The 15,087-nt window shown below is 42.5% G+C and overlaps 1 non-coding gene across 1 annotated transcript; it reads right to left on the bottom strand.

Moving 5' to 3' along the window:
* Window positions 1-13,905: 13,905 nt before the first annotated feature.
* LOC118260529 (small nucleolar RNA SNORD45) lies at window positions 13,906-13,990 on the bottom strand. The gene has a single exon (XR_004782237.1). It is a non-coding gene; the product is annotated as a small nucleolar RNA SNORD45 (small nucleolar RNA).
* Window positions 13,991-15,087: the final 1,097 nt, after the last annotated feature.

The raw sequence follows: 15,087 nt of genomic DNA on the forward strand, positions 1-15,087 counted from the left end.
AGCTCTTGAGCTCAGAGGAGGTGACCTGTTAATATTAACCAGCTTTCTTGGACCCCCCCCCTCTTCCATCATTTAAAAAATGACTACTCCATTAAAGGATTTTTGCCTCTGTTCTGTGGTTCATGCAACCATAAGGTAACCCATATCTTAAGTTTTCCAAGTTATTTCAAAGCATCATGTGGGACATGTGATGCAATCCCTTAACTAGCAAGGTTGGTGCAATGTCTAGAGGAAAAAAAATGCCTACATTCTGTGGATCCTGCAACCGTAATGTAACCCTATGAATATTGGATTATCTTGCTAAAAGTCATATTTGCCACCAGACCTTTGTAATAGATTGTATTCTAAATGGCAAATGGTGTTTTGCTTGCTGAGCACTGCTCCAAGACAATGGGCATTTAAAAATGTGTTTGCTTCTCTTCAACAGCTGTTTCTGAACCTAAGCAAGAAGAAGCAGCCTCTGAGGGAGAAGGACATTAAGATCAAGAGGGAGATGGTGTCCTGTTATCTGCACATATTTAATGCTGTATTTCTGACCCTCAGTGCTGCCTTCTGTTTTGGGGTCATCAGGACCTATATTGGGGAGATGTATGTATGAGAGTGCCTTCTCCTTTAAGGGCACCTACCTGGTCAAGAACCTTTGCCAAGGCAACAAGTGATAAAAAGAAAGGGAGGCAGTGATGGGAACCAAGTCTGGTCAGTCACACTAATTGGTAAGGGCATGTGAGAATGTGGGAGGTTTATTCCAGCAGGGTTATCTTGACCAAGGACTTCTAAGTTAGGAGACAATGACCAGAAAAAAACCTGGACAGTTGTAATAAATAAGAAAAGAGACAGGATGTGGGAATATTGATTCAAGCAACATTTTCTGAGTGAGGATTTCTGGATCCGGCTGATAAGAAGAAAAGAAAGGGGAACAATATGCAAAATGCTAAGGCACAGACCTGACAAAACAAACATGGAGACAATGACAAGAAAAAAAACCTCCCAGTCACACTAGTTGATGAGCTATCAAAATACTTCTAGGAGGATCAACATGGACTTTGCAACAGATAAGACTGTAAACCACGGGGACCCTGGACTGTGAGGGATACAGGAAACTGCAGAGCTCTGCAAACCCATGTGGGAAGTGCAAGGTGAAAAGGGTGCAGGAGGAACAAATGGGGGGGGGGGGTAGGCAGAAAAAGTGTAAAATGGTGGTTCACAGGCAAAATGGGACGTACACTTGTCTGGTTTGCATCTGATCACCGCAGTCTGTCCTATCTACTTTTTTTTTTTTTTTTTTTTTTTTTAACTCAGGGGTGTTTGTGTGTGTGTGTGAGTGGACTGGGTGCCAGTTAGACTGGAGGAGTGGGCACCTGGCCTGTGGTGCCACCTACTGCGTCCAGTGGGGTCCTGGCATCAGCTACTGGAGTGAGTGGGGGCTCTTCTACTCTCAGCCATGGGGTGTTGTGTGCTCCCAAAGAGCTACTGGGGGCAACTGGTGTGACTGAGGTGAGTGCAGGCTCGGCACCAGCAGCTGGATAAGGGCCACGGGTCACAGCCTGGTGCTGGCTGCTGGGGGTCCAGTGTCTGCATCTTCACCAAGCTGGCGGGCATGGGGTGTACATGTGCATTCACCTGCAAACTTTGAGCTGGACAAGCCAGTGAGTAATGGGGGCCTTGGGTCTGGGCTGGGGTGTCAGGCCAGGGTATCAGGTGGGTCCATGCTGCTATGCCCAGGGACACTTGTGACTGTGGTATGCATGAGGGATGAGTGTGTTAAGTGTGTGCATTTGCAGTGAGCTTCAAGCTGGATCAGCTAGTCAATGGGCGACCCTTGAAGTGGGTAAGGGGTCTGGAGTCTGGGGAGGGGTTCCGGGTGGACAGAGGAGCCATGCCAGGTACTTGAGGGAACAAAGAATGCCTTGGGTTGGAAGGAACCTTAAAGATCATCTAGTTCCAATCCACCTGCCATGGGCAGGGATGCCACCCACTAGATCAGGTTGCCCAGGGCCTTGCCCAACCTGGTCTTGAATACCTCCAGGGATGGGGCATCCACTTCTCTGCAACCTGTCCCAGTACCTCACCACCCTCTGAATGAAGAATTTCCTCCTAGTATTTAATCTAAATCTCCCCTCTTTTATTTTAAAACCATCCCCCCGTGTACTATCATTATCTGTCCATGTACAAAGTCGCTCTCCATTAATTCATAAGTCCCCTTTCAGTATTGAAAGGCTGCAATGAGGTCTCCCTAGAGCCTTCTCTTCTCCAGGCTGAACAACCCCTGTTCTCTCAGCCTGTCTTCATAGGAGAAGAAGCCCCATACTCCAGCCCCTCGATCATCTTCGTGGCCCTCTTCTGGACCCGCTCTAACAGATCAACATCCTTCTTGTGCTGGTGTTGCTGATATGGATGCAGTACTTCAAGTGTGTACTTTTCCAACCTTAATGATTCCTTAATGATAATGAATCTCCCAAGGGTGGAGCAGAGGGGGACAATCCCCTCCATCCACATACAGCCCATTCTTCTGTTGATGCACCCCAGGATGCAGTTGGCCTTCTGGGCTGCAAGCGCGCACTGCTGTCTCATGTCGAGCGTTTTGTCCACCAGAACCCCCAAGTCCTTCTCTGCAGGGCTGCTCTCAATGAGTTCTTCACCCAGTCTGTCCTCATGTATGGGATTGCCTCGACCCAGGTGTAGCACCCTGCCCTTAAGACTTGTTGAACCTCATTATGTTTATGAGGTGCCACTTCTCAAGCTTTTTCCCAGGTCCCTTTGGATGGTTTCCCTTACTTCTGTTGTACCAGCTCTGAGGTTCGGAAATCAAACTTTACAACTCGAGGAGAGTTATAAAGCAGGTATGTTTATTGCAGCGCTGGGTGCAAGGGGGATCACTCCTCCTAGCTTGCACACCAAGGGCTACTGTTAGGGTACTTACATTAATGGATATATACATATTAATCTCACTTCCCCCCCTCTGGGACAGTGTCTCTGGGATACGTGCTCAGATTTGCTACTGGCTGAATCTGTGAAGGGGAAAGCAGCAGCAGCGTCCCCCAGTCTGGGCAGACCCCAGGACCCCGGGCACTGGGTAGGGCCCCAGCAGCTGGGCGTGGGCTGCGGTGGCTGCAGGAGGGGGCCGCGCTCTGCACCTCGCTTAACACCCTGCAGGCTCTGCAGTGGCTGCGACACAAAAACTCCAGGCTGGCTTCTAAATGAAAATTTCAGAATTGAAATGTGTCCTAAAAATGGAGTCCCTGTGTGGTGGGAAAACAAAACAAAACAAAACAAAAACCACCACCACCAACAACAAAAAACAATATTTAAGATCTAAGAGGTCTGACGAAGAAGTTTACCTAGCAAAAAGAACATTGCTTTCAACCAAAACCTAGCAGTTTGATTATTTCTGTTTTCTGAGCTAATAATACTGGGTGTGACACTCCTACATGTCTAACCAGGGTGTCAGTTGTGGCAGTTAACAAGATGCTTAAGGAGTCCACCCCTTCCAGGAATGGGTACTTCCTTCTTGTTAACATCTAAATGATATTCTGGAGTCCATCCTTCCCAAGAAAGCACACTTGACTCTGTTAATATTATAATGTTTCTTCCTTACCTCTTTCCTTTCTTTGAAACAGTGTGTAAATCGGGTCTCTGCAACAACTGGGTAGAGAACACGAGGACAGAGGGAGAGATGCTGCCATTCTTTCCCTCTGATTACAGTTAATAAAGCTTCTTATTAAATTAATAAAGCTGTCTGAAATCATATGTTCGTTATTATGCACTTGGAGTCCTGATATTCTCCAACACTTTATATGTTTAAAAATGACTCTTTGCAGGAACGAAAACCAGTGAAGAATCAGTACATTATGCCTAAGGAGGTGTGAAAATCTGAAAAATAAAATACTATTTTGCAGGATGATAGCCAAATATTGGGCTGGGGAGCACTGCTTTGCTAAAAGGTTCTTTCGAAAATGGAATCATTGCTTTCTGTTCTGTTGGCTATTTCTTTTTACTGCATGAAATAACTCCTTTCTTGACCCTCTCCACTTCCTTGACTGTTTTCAACTCATCCACTCCCTTATTACGTCATCTGTCCGCTATGACCCTGTCTTTACAGGTTCCAGCTCTGCCCTTTCTTCCTGCACTTGAGTTTGACAGACAGTCCTGCCTGCTTGTGCGTCCTCTCCTCTTTCTGCTGCTGCCACCACATCACTTGGGGTGTTTGCTTTTTAATGACAGGTGGTAACATTCACATCCTCTCCTGTAGTTCTTGGGGTTGACTTACTGTCTCAGGATCCTATCATTTCTCAAGACTTCAGATCAAATCCTTACCACCAGATTTCTGGAAAGCATTAAGATTCCCAATTTCAACATGGTATTCTGTTCATGAAGAAAATGTATGTTTTTTTTTCTTCTCAGACCTGTCTTTTTTTGGAGTAAGTACCCTCAGCTACTTAAAACCTCATCATCCAACTTCTGGATCTCCAGTTTCTTAAAAGGTAATTGAAGTTCCAGCATATGAATTCTGACTCTGCGTTTTGGGATACATGCAAAAAGGCATACCCACAAAGTTTTGTGCATTTTTTTTTTTTTCCTCTCCCCTTCCTTCACCTATGAAAGTACTCCTAATTTTTCTTAGTGGCAAAAGGCAACTTGAGCAAAATCAGTGGCTGTTTCTTATAATGCAGATTATATACAATTAGAGCTTTGGCAGCTATGAGGCTAGTTGCTGCCAAGGGTAAGAGCTCTTTGCAATATCACTGGAGCAAAGTATTATAAGTAGCAGAAAAGAGTATTTTGGAAGTATGATGGTCTCATATTATGAAAGAAGCAGCAAGAGAGCTGTCTGAGAATACCAGACTGAAGTCTATGACTTGTAGAATAGTGACCATCTCTTGTGTATTTTTTCTGTGAAAACCTGTCTCTTAGCTTTCCAAATTTGAAAATGACTGCACATAGCTTTTTTGAGTGTCAATGCCATACTGCCTCCTCCCTGAGTCATCTTGCTGGCTGTACTGGGCTAAACTTGAGCAAACACACTTATTAGTTAACTCTCTGGAATGAGGAAGAGCCCATGAGCAAACAGAGGTGTGAATGGTAAAACTGTTTCTGGACTTCTTGTTTGTGGAGCAAGGGACTATGAATACCCTGGGGGCTGCTTTTGTTGTCTGATAAAAAGTTTGGATTCATTACCCAATGTGCAATAAGCCAATCCACACACTAGGTTTAGATATTATTTCAGAATTGCACAAGTCTGAGTACCACGTGGTTTTCCACAGGGCTGGCACACCTACGCATTTTCTGTGCCACTCTTTATACAATCTCTTATCAATACATTTATGTTTTTACAATCCCGTAGCCTCTGACTGCTTACATAATTATAAAGCTAACATGACAGAATCATTCTGCACATCTTCAGAGTGGAAGGGTTCCTGGATGGACTGGGGTCTCACATCCTAGGGTGTGATTTTTACTATTATAATGAGGATAGTTCATGGATAGCTCACATTAGAATAGTCCTAATCTTTGTTTTTCAGCCAACTGTTCTCATTACATTGATCAGTGATGTAGCGAAGTGCATACATCAGGATGTTTCCCTCAAGAATGTCAATATAATGGTCTTCCTGATTAGCACTTCCTCAGTTAATCATCCTTTAGACATCCCCAAGGTTGAGTCGTCTTGCTCTTTCCTCAAAGTATATATTTTACCTCTTTCACAGAAGAGTTAACTATCTACTGGTATCACTTCTGGCTAGTAAAATGTACAGCATGAGAAAAATCCATGCATGCAGTTCCCTGGCTAAGGTCCTTATTCTAGGATCCCATTCACATCAATCTATTTGAGAGCTGACACATCCCCATATACCTTTTTCACAGGGCTCACTACTTTCCAGCAAAGGCTGCTTATGCTACCTGTCTATGGGGGAGAATGCCTGTCTGTTAGGGACTCGAATGACAGTGTTTGGAACCGGACAGAGATTTCAGTTACCGTCTAGAGGTGGGAGTTTTTCTTTAAATGAGACTCTCATGTTATGGGTCACAGCTTTTGGGTCCTGTTCAGTAGCTGCTCATGCTGGATACCACCTCAGGTAGGCAGAATTCTACAGGTTTCGTTTCTGTGATGTGGAGCCAATGTTGAGATATACAGGCATAGTGCAGCAACTTCTTCTATAAAGCAGACAGAAGTCATTCACAGAAGTTTATGACTACTTTTCTAATTCAAGATACTCATCGTGCTCAAGGAAGACCTTCTTGTTAAACAGAAATTCATTGCAAGAATATCAGGAGATGGACAAGTTTCTTCTCAACATAAATTTTTACATCTCCTTCATTATTATCATAGGGAAGACTGTGAAGAAAAAAATAAAAGAGTTGGGGGTAGAGGCAGGGAGGCTTCAATGATTTGAGCATCTGTGACATTTCAGACCTTGTAGCTGTGCTCATTGAAGGTAAGAATTTTAGGGAAATTTTTTAGCTTTGATCTTTTTACCAGAAGCCATAGACGGGCCAAAATCACAGCTTCTTATAAGCAGAATGTAAGATTTTTTTCTCTGAAGAAACCATGAAGTGCTAGCCCTTTTCTAGCTGCAAAAGCACCGAAATCCTTTCCATATGTGATTTAAATACCTCATATGATTAAATTCTATTCAATACTAGGAAGAGAAGATCTTTATGTGATAATATAAGAAGGATATTAAAAATACTAGAATGTGTCCAAAGAAGGGAATAAAGATGGTGAAAGGACTGGAGGCCATGACTTATGAGGCATGGCTAAAGATACTTGGTTTATTCAGCTTAAAGAAGAGGATTGAGGGGGTGACCTCATGACTATCTACAACTTCATGAGGGGGCACAGAGAGAGAGGTAGGCTCTCAGCCTTCTCTCTGTTCACAGAAAGTAGAATGAGAACAAATGGCTTAAAGCTGTTTCAGGGGACGATCTGATAGGATATTAGGAAAAGGTGCTTCACCGAGAGGTTTGTCAGGCACTGGAACAGGGTCCCCACTGTCCTGGTTCTGGCTGGGATAGAGCTAATTTTCTTCCCAGTAGCTGGTATGGTGCTGTGTTTTGGATTTATGATGCAAATAGTGTTAGTAACACAGTGATGTTTCATTGGTTGCTGAGCAGTGCTTACACAGAGGCAAGGACTCTTCTGCTTCTCATGCTGCCCTGATGGCAAGGAGACTGGGGTGTGCAAGGAACCGGGACACAGCTGGGACAGCTGACCCAAACTGACCAAAGGGATATTCCATACCTTTACAGAGTTGTGCTCAGCAATAAAAAAAAAAAAAAAAGTTGTAATCAGCAATAAAAGCTGAGGTAAAGAATGAGGCAGGGAGGGAACAACGCACAACATGGGAACGGATGGACACACAACCCACATGGCAAACATTCAGAGTGATAGCATTTGTCTTCCCAATTAACTGTTACTTGTGATGAAACCTGGCTTTCCCAAAAGTGGGTGAACATCCACCTGTTGATGCGAAGCAGTGAGTGAACTTCTTGTTTTCCTCTGCTTGCCTGTGCAGCTTTTTGCTTTACCTATAAACTATCTTTATCTCAACCTATAAGTTCCTGCACTGTTACCGTTCTTATTCTCTGCCCTCATCTCACTGTGGGGTGATTCAGTGAGCAGCTGTGTGGTGCTGAGCTGCTACTGGGCTTAACCCACAACACTCAAGGAAGTGGTCACTGCCCTCAGCCTGTCGGTGTACCTGAAGCATTTGAACAGTGCTCTGTGATATATGTTCAAATCTTAGGTTGCCCTGGGTGGAGTCAAGAGCTGGAATTGATGATCCTCATTGGTTCCTTCCAACTCAGGATACTGTGTGATTCTATGATTTTGTACACACTTGTACTTTGCTTCTAATAAGGATGCACCAGTTTGAAAGTGCCGTGTTGAACAGCATGACACCGGTACAGCCACACTGAAGGCAAAAGAGGGCATCCTATAAAATGATAGATGTGGATTTGCTCTATTTTTGAGGTACTCATGGTACAAAACCACAGACAGTTCCGATAAAGAGACTCTTCCGAGCAATGCCTGCCTCACAAACCTCAGAACAACTACTGGTTGAAACAGATGCAAGGTGTTGCATCTAAAATGTTCATTAACATTCCTTCTTGAAACTCTGTTATGTGCATTGGTGCTGCTCTTAAGACAACTTAGGGAGCTTGCTTCCTTTCTCGTGCAGGGTACCAGCAAGGAGTGCTTAAAGGTAGCTGTGATATATATCATATATATCCAGGAACTGAAATCAAACATCAAGGATGTACAGCTGCTCAGCTGTTTGGAGTCTTTGTGGGTGTGATTGAACAGATAACAGATGTGGGGTAGTGTGAAAATGCCTGGATTTTTTTTTTTTTTTGGCTGTGTGTGCACGCTCATTATTTTGTATGTTCCTGACGGCTGGGTGTAAAAAGTCAGTCCTGAATGCCTTAATACTCTGCTGTATATCTTATAAATACTTCATAATACGTCCTGTGTGTATGTGTGCTGCGAGGACCATGTGCCAGGTACTGGAGAGACCTGTGTGTGTGCATGAGTGGACTGTGTGCCAGCTCCTGGCATTGAGCTGGGGGCCCCTGACGTGGTGTCAGCTCCTGGAGCCAGTGGGGACCTGGCATCAGCCAGTGGGGGTCTTCTACTCCCAGCCATGGGGCAGGGGTGGTGTGTGCTCCCAGAGAGCTGCTGGGGGGAAGTGGTGCGAGTGAGGTGAGTGCTCTCTTAAGTCCCTATGAGAGATTGCTGAGAATCCTGAGCAAAGGAGAGGTGGGGAGAAACTGCTGTTGCTTGAAGTCTTTTTTGTCATATCAATTTCAAGCTATGGTTCACTTGATACCATTGCACTAATCATACTACAACCATGCAGGAGGCAGGAAGCGCCCTGCAGGGAAACTGGTCAGAGCAGTTTACTCCTCTCCCTACCAATTGCAGGCAGAATAGCATTCAGAGTAAAAGAAAAAGGACAGCAGCTATACCCGCCCACCCTAATTTTCACCAGGTAAGACATGGATCCTGATACTGAGGGCCATGTAATATCTAACTAAGGATAAAAAAACAGCAAAAAGAAATACTGTAACTAATCGTCTTGCTAGGTTGCTTCAATTTTATTTATTTTTTAACCAGGTAATTCTTTGATGAACAAGAACCTGATAAGGTTCACTACTCTATTGAATGGTAAATTGTCATTAGCTTGCTTTCTACTTTTTTTCCCAAGCATGTAACCTGCTCCCTAGGAGGGGGTTCAACCACTGTATGACTCCTACCTGCCACTAAAGTGGGGATGGCGTGTATATGAGGGTAGGGAATACCTTGGGAAATCAGAAGGTACATGCTCATATTGAATTTAATCTGCCAGTTTCAACTAGGAATGTTGTGTGTGTGTGTTGCATTACTGTATGGATCCTACATGCTGGAGGGTGGGGGGAAAGAAGACAGGTTCGGGTATATATTGGGTAACAGGGAGGTACATTTTCATCTTCAGTTCCAGTTTCTGATCCTACAATTCTTTACATGATAAGAAGGGACATTTGGTTTAGATTAGGAAATCTTATGTATGATAAAACTGAAAGGAAAAAAAATACAAGATGACACCTTCCTTTCTTCAGGAAACAGGAATATAAGAATGTGATTTTGAAATAAACATCACCTTCTGCAGGAGGCTAAAGATCTACAGCATTTTTTTCATGAGTAAGAACAAAGAGTTTCACATCAATTAGTTTCCGTTTTTCGAAAAAACACACCTGTTAATTGTTTATCTATTTGTTACTGGAAATTATTCCAGGTTACGCATTTCCTATAGTGCCACTAAACACTATTATACCACGATTAACATCTAGTAAAACATTTTTTCTACAGATCTTACAGATCTTCCCAATGTCAGAAACAGGGTACTGGTTCAAGTGATCAGTACACATACTTTCCTAACCTGAGACATAAAACCAAGAATAGCCCAGGCTGGCATGAGAAGTGTTAATGACAACATGAAGAATCAAAATGAAGAGCATAATAATTCAAAAAGGTTTACAAAGTATTCCATGAAAGTAATCATACTTTGCAGAAATGCTTCAGCTTTAGAACAAGTAACATCTATTGAGCTCTGAACAAACAAAAGCCACCAAATACCTTCTCCTCTTGTCCACTGACACCTCCAACAGGTAACTGACCTTCAGAAAGCCACCAACCCAGCAAGTCAACATTTATTTGATGCAACTCACCTGTTACAGCCAGTAATCCTATGTAACAACAGATCCAAAATTACAGACATCAGTTTTGAAATACCCAAAACTTAAGTGTACTTTAGCAGACTAAATACAGGAAGAACTCAAAGCAGAAATCCAGTCGTGGACACATGATAGAAAATAAGCACACATTTCACCTTTTAGTTTCAAATGAGTTTTACCTTTTCATTAGAAGAGTATATTAATGGTACAGTTGCTTTTATATAGAAGTTCCAATTAGACAGTGTAATCAAAGAACAGTAATATCCTACTAATGTATTACACTAGTGCAAAGTCTGGAGAAAGATCATAGAAGCATAGAATATCCTGAGTTGGAAAGGACCCACAAAGATCACTGAGTTCAGCTCCTGGCTCCACACAAGACCACCTTCATGTCAGTTGTCATGTCAGCTCAGGAGCAGTAAATGTCTTTATTCACAGAGAAAAATGGAACCAACACATTCTCATTTGTGGGCTCTTTCCTCTTCATTGTTTTCTTTTAAGAACACACAGCCAAACCAAGCCAGAGCACTCAAATTGCTTTCTGACGGCTGAAGATTGTCTTTATGACAATTTTGCATTCTGCAAAGGTTTGTTCTTGTATACTCTTCTTACCCTAAGGCTTATGGAATGCAAACTAAACACCACATGAATTCTCTGGCAGAAACAGTTTAACCTCAATCATTGTTTCTGGCAATCCCACATACATCTGCTGTCATGTCAGGCTTACTTTCAACATCATGTAATATACCTGCACTGATTAATCCCTGTCTATTTTTCCTGGGAAATAATATTTGCAATGCTAAAGCACACACTGGTCATGTTTCAGGCAGTCACTAAGAAAGCAGGCAGGCACAAAGGGCAAGGAACCACAATAACAACTCAAGGCTGCTCATAAACTTCACTTCGTAATAAACATCCCCCACCAAATCCTCCCCCCAGAATAGCAAAAACAAAAGCATGCATCAAATTGGAGAGAGATGGATTTGATGGGTGGGACATTCTGTGGATAAGGACTTGGATTAAGGGTCGCACCTAGAGCATGGTGGTCAATGGCTCTATGTCCAGGTGGAGGCCGGTGATGAGCGGTGTCCCTCAGGGGTCTGTCCTGGGACCAGTACCATTTAATATCTGTATGAACGACATAGACAATGGGATCGAGTGCTCCCTCAGCAAGTTTGCAGATGACACCAAGCTGAGTGGTGCAGTTGATACAACAGAAAGAAGGGAAACCATCCAAAGGACCTGAACAAGCTTGAGAGGTAGGCCCATGTGAACCTAATGAGGTTCAACAAGTCCAAGTGCAAGGTGCTGCATCTGGGTCGGGGCAATCCCAGACAGGAGTACAGACTGGGTGAAGAACTCATCGAGAGCAGCCCTGCAGAGAAGGACTTGGGGGTTCTGGTGGACAAAAAGCTCGACATGAGACAGCAGTGCGCGCTTGCAGCCCAGAAGGCCAACTGCACCCCGGGCTGCATCAACAGAGCAGTGGCCAGCAGGTGGAAGGAGTTGATTGCACACCTCTGCTCTGCCCTTGGGAGGCCTCACTTGGAGTCCTGCATCCAGGTCTGGGGACCCCAGCACAAGAAGGTGCTAGAACGGGTCCAGAGAAGGGCCAGGACATTGAACAGAGGGCTGGAGCACCTCTCCTATGAAGACAGGCTGAGAGCTGTTGCTCTTCCGCCTGAAGAAAAGGCTCAGGGGTGACCTTATTTCCAACTTTTCAGTACTGAAAAGAGGCATATAAAAAAAGACGGAGAGCAACGGGGAATGGTTTTAAACTAACAGAGGGGAGATTTAGATTAGAGGTTAGGCGGAAATTCTTCACTCAGAGGGTGGTGAAACACTGGAACAGGTTGCCAAGAGAAGTTGTCCCTGGAAGTGCCCAAGGCCAGGTTGGATGGGGCTTTGGGCAACCTGGCCTAGTGGGAGGTGTCCCTGCCCATGGCAGGGGTGTTGAAACTAGATGATCTTTAAGGTCCCTTGCAACCCAATCCATTCTATGATTTTATGATCAACAGCTATGTTGCACATCCAGGAATACTGTAAAGTATGTATGGTATACCAAGAAAACTTCTTAACTGCTGTACAGGCACACTAGTTGCCCCTCACAGCATTTTAAGCAGTATGTGAACATGCATAACAGATTGAACCCTCCCAGGAAATGGATCAATCCCAGGACTGAAAACAGCCCTGAGGAGAAGGACCTGGGGGTGTTGGTGGATGAGAAGCTCAACGTGAGCCTGCAATGTGCACCTGCAGCCCAGAAAGCCAACTGAAAGTACGGCCATAGCAGGGGAGTTGGAATTAGATGATCTTTAAGGTCCCTTTCAACCCAAACCATTCTATGATTAAATGGTATTACTTGTAGAAGTTGGAATGAAACATTTAGAGGTAGTATGCAATAACCGCTAATTTAAAGCATCTCCATATAAAGAAAAACTCACCTGTCTTGCACACAATTCGGAGTTCTGCCTACAATAAAATCCTTCATACAGGACAAAATTAGTTATACGGCCTTCCCCACATCAATAGCATTTAGTTTTCCCTGCAAGTCAGAAATGCAAGTAAGGTACATCAAGTCCTTTTGTATTCTACCATCCTCATTAAATACACAAGCTTCAGCAATACGAATGCGAAGACTGCTTGTGCAAGTGATTTAGGGCTTGCCAGAAGTACAGCACATGAGGAGAATCTTGTATGTATTTCTCCTAGAATGTAAATGGCAGGGAATGAAGTAAAGATTAGTTTTATCAGTATCAACAAAAATGCCTTTAAATCTCTATTGAAAATATAGAACAAAATGCTAAAATACTAGGTTTTACACAATGATAAAAATTAACCAAAAAGATGCCTCTGTACTGTTTTCTTTTCCAGCCCACGAATTATCTCCTCATTCACAAAGTGCACACTACAACTCAAGTGATCTGTATCTTTACTACACAGAACAGTGCACAACTCATTTTCAGCTTATGTACAGCCATATATATGCAAATCAGTTCAACTAGTGGTAATTTGCAAATAGCTATACAATTTTAATATTTATCTGTAGTGCCCCACTTGATAATGGCAGGGCAGTAGATTCTCAAAATACTGGAACAAAACTCTTGATCAGCCTTAAATGTTTGGGTGCTCTCTGGTATCTGGGCAGAAGTACAAACAATTGTTGTTTTTAAAGCAAGACTGACTAGAGCTGCAAATTTTCTTTGGCACGCTTAAACCTGGAAGCTAAACCATAAAAGCTACACACAGCCCCAAACCCTGAGCTAATGCAATTTTTAGTCAAACTGATGCAAGAACATGATCTTGATTGCTGGATTTCGCAATTCTGCAATTATAATGGTACACTTACCTGGAAGATGTGACAGGGCCCTTTATACATACAGGAGACTAAATGGTGTTTTTGGACTAAGAACATGCACAAGACACGCTGCTTGAATTTACCACAAGACTTTATGAGCATTAGCATTTGCTAACACTTTTCAACTTTGCATCTCTGAAGCTGTATTCAGTTATCATAAAAGTATTTCCTAGTACCATCAATCATTAATCCAAGAACTACACATCTCTAATACATCAATGTAAACAACCTTACAGTGTACCCCTGCCTCCTAGTGCTGGATTAGAATTTGGGAAAGGAATTCAACTGGACAGCTCTGAGAAGCTCAAAGGTCAGAACCTAAAGAAACTTTAGCTTCCTGGGTCTCGGAGTAATTCTAGAGCTTAATTGGTGATAAACATCTACTTTAGATAAGGTAATACATGTCAACACTCACCAGTGATCCAAGAAAGCAACATTCTTCTGCCCTAAGGGTTTCAAATCCAACACCTTAATTCCTATATACTTTCTTCCAAAACCAGGATGCTATCTTATTTTTTTGTAACACCATTTAAACATTTCTTCCATGAGATGGGAGTAATCAAGCAATTTTTTAGAAGCATTTGAGCCTTTTGAGTATTGTTTTCCACCATGGTTTGCATGAGAAGGAACAGGAAAAAAAAGGCATAATAGATGGTGATAAGTTAAATTTATAATGTTAGTCACTAAGGTGAAAAAATAAGACTGAGAATAAATCCTTTTTCTCAGGGGGAAGAGTACAAGCCAGATAAATAAAATGCTCAACAGACTGGTATCATTTTTACGTTACAAAGGAAAAAAGAAAAAGCAGATTTGAGAACAAGAACTGGCTCCTACCATATTTCCTTTGTATAGTACTAAAGTGTAGATGTACTACACTTGAATAATACATATTACATAAATGCATAGCTTATATAAATACCAAGTGATTAAATATTATAAAATACAGTAATTATAATATACAGTAATATGTGCATCTATATAGACACACACATACATATGCATAGATGTATAAAAACTAAAACAGTACTCATATCCTGGTCTTTCACCTCAATGTGCACAGAGAATTTTAAAAATCCAAAGGAAATCATTTAAAGTTCCAGGAGAACCTGTAGCTAGAGTATTACAAAATTTATCAGGAGTGCAAAGTCACCATTGTGAACTTTAAAAGCACATCATTCTGTAATTTGATTTATTTATTTTAGGAAGTGATAGGACTAAATCCTGAAGGTCTGTCCATTAGTGTTTGTTTTTAAATAACATACTGAAATAGTTTTTGTTATTGCTATCCAAGAGTACTTGGTTTCTAAGTTTGCAATCATCAAAACCATTGATTAGAAATTGCTTTTCTGCAATTTACCTGGACAGCACTGACAGTATATAGAAAACAAAGGTCTGACCTGTGTTGTCATTTATCCCACCACTCTCACTGTGACGTGATGTGACGAATACCAGAATCTGTCATCTGCTCATTCAATGCAGCTGTCCCATCTGTCTGTCGTCTTTGTGGCCCTTTGACTGTC

The sequence above is a fragment of the Cygnus atratus genome, unplaced genomic scaffold (genome assembly GCF_013377495.2).
Source record: "Cygnus atratus isolate AKBS03 ecotype Queensland, Australia unplaced genomic scaffold, CAtr_DNAZoo_HiC_assembly HiC_scaffold_34, whole genome shotgun sequence".
Taxonomy (NCBI): domain Eukaryota; kingdom Metazoa; phylum Chordata; class Aves; order Anseriformes; family Anatidae; genus Cygnus; species Cygnus atratus.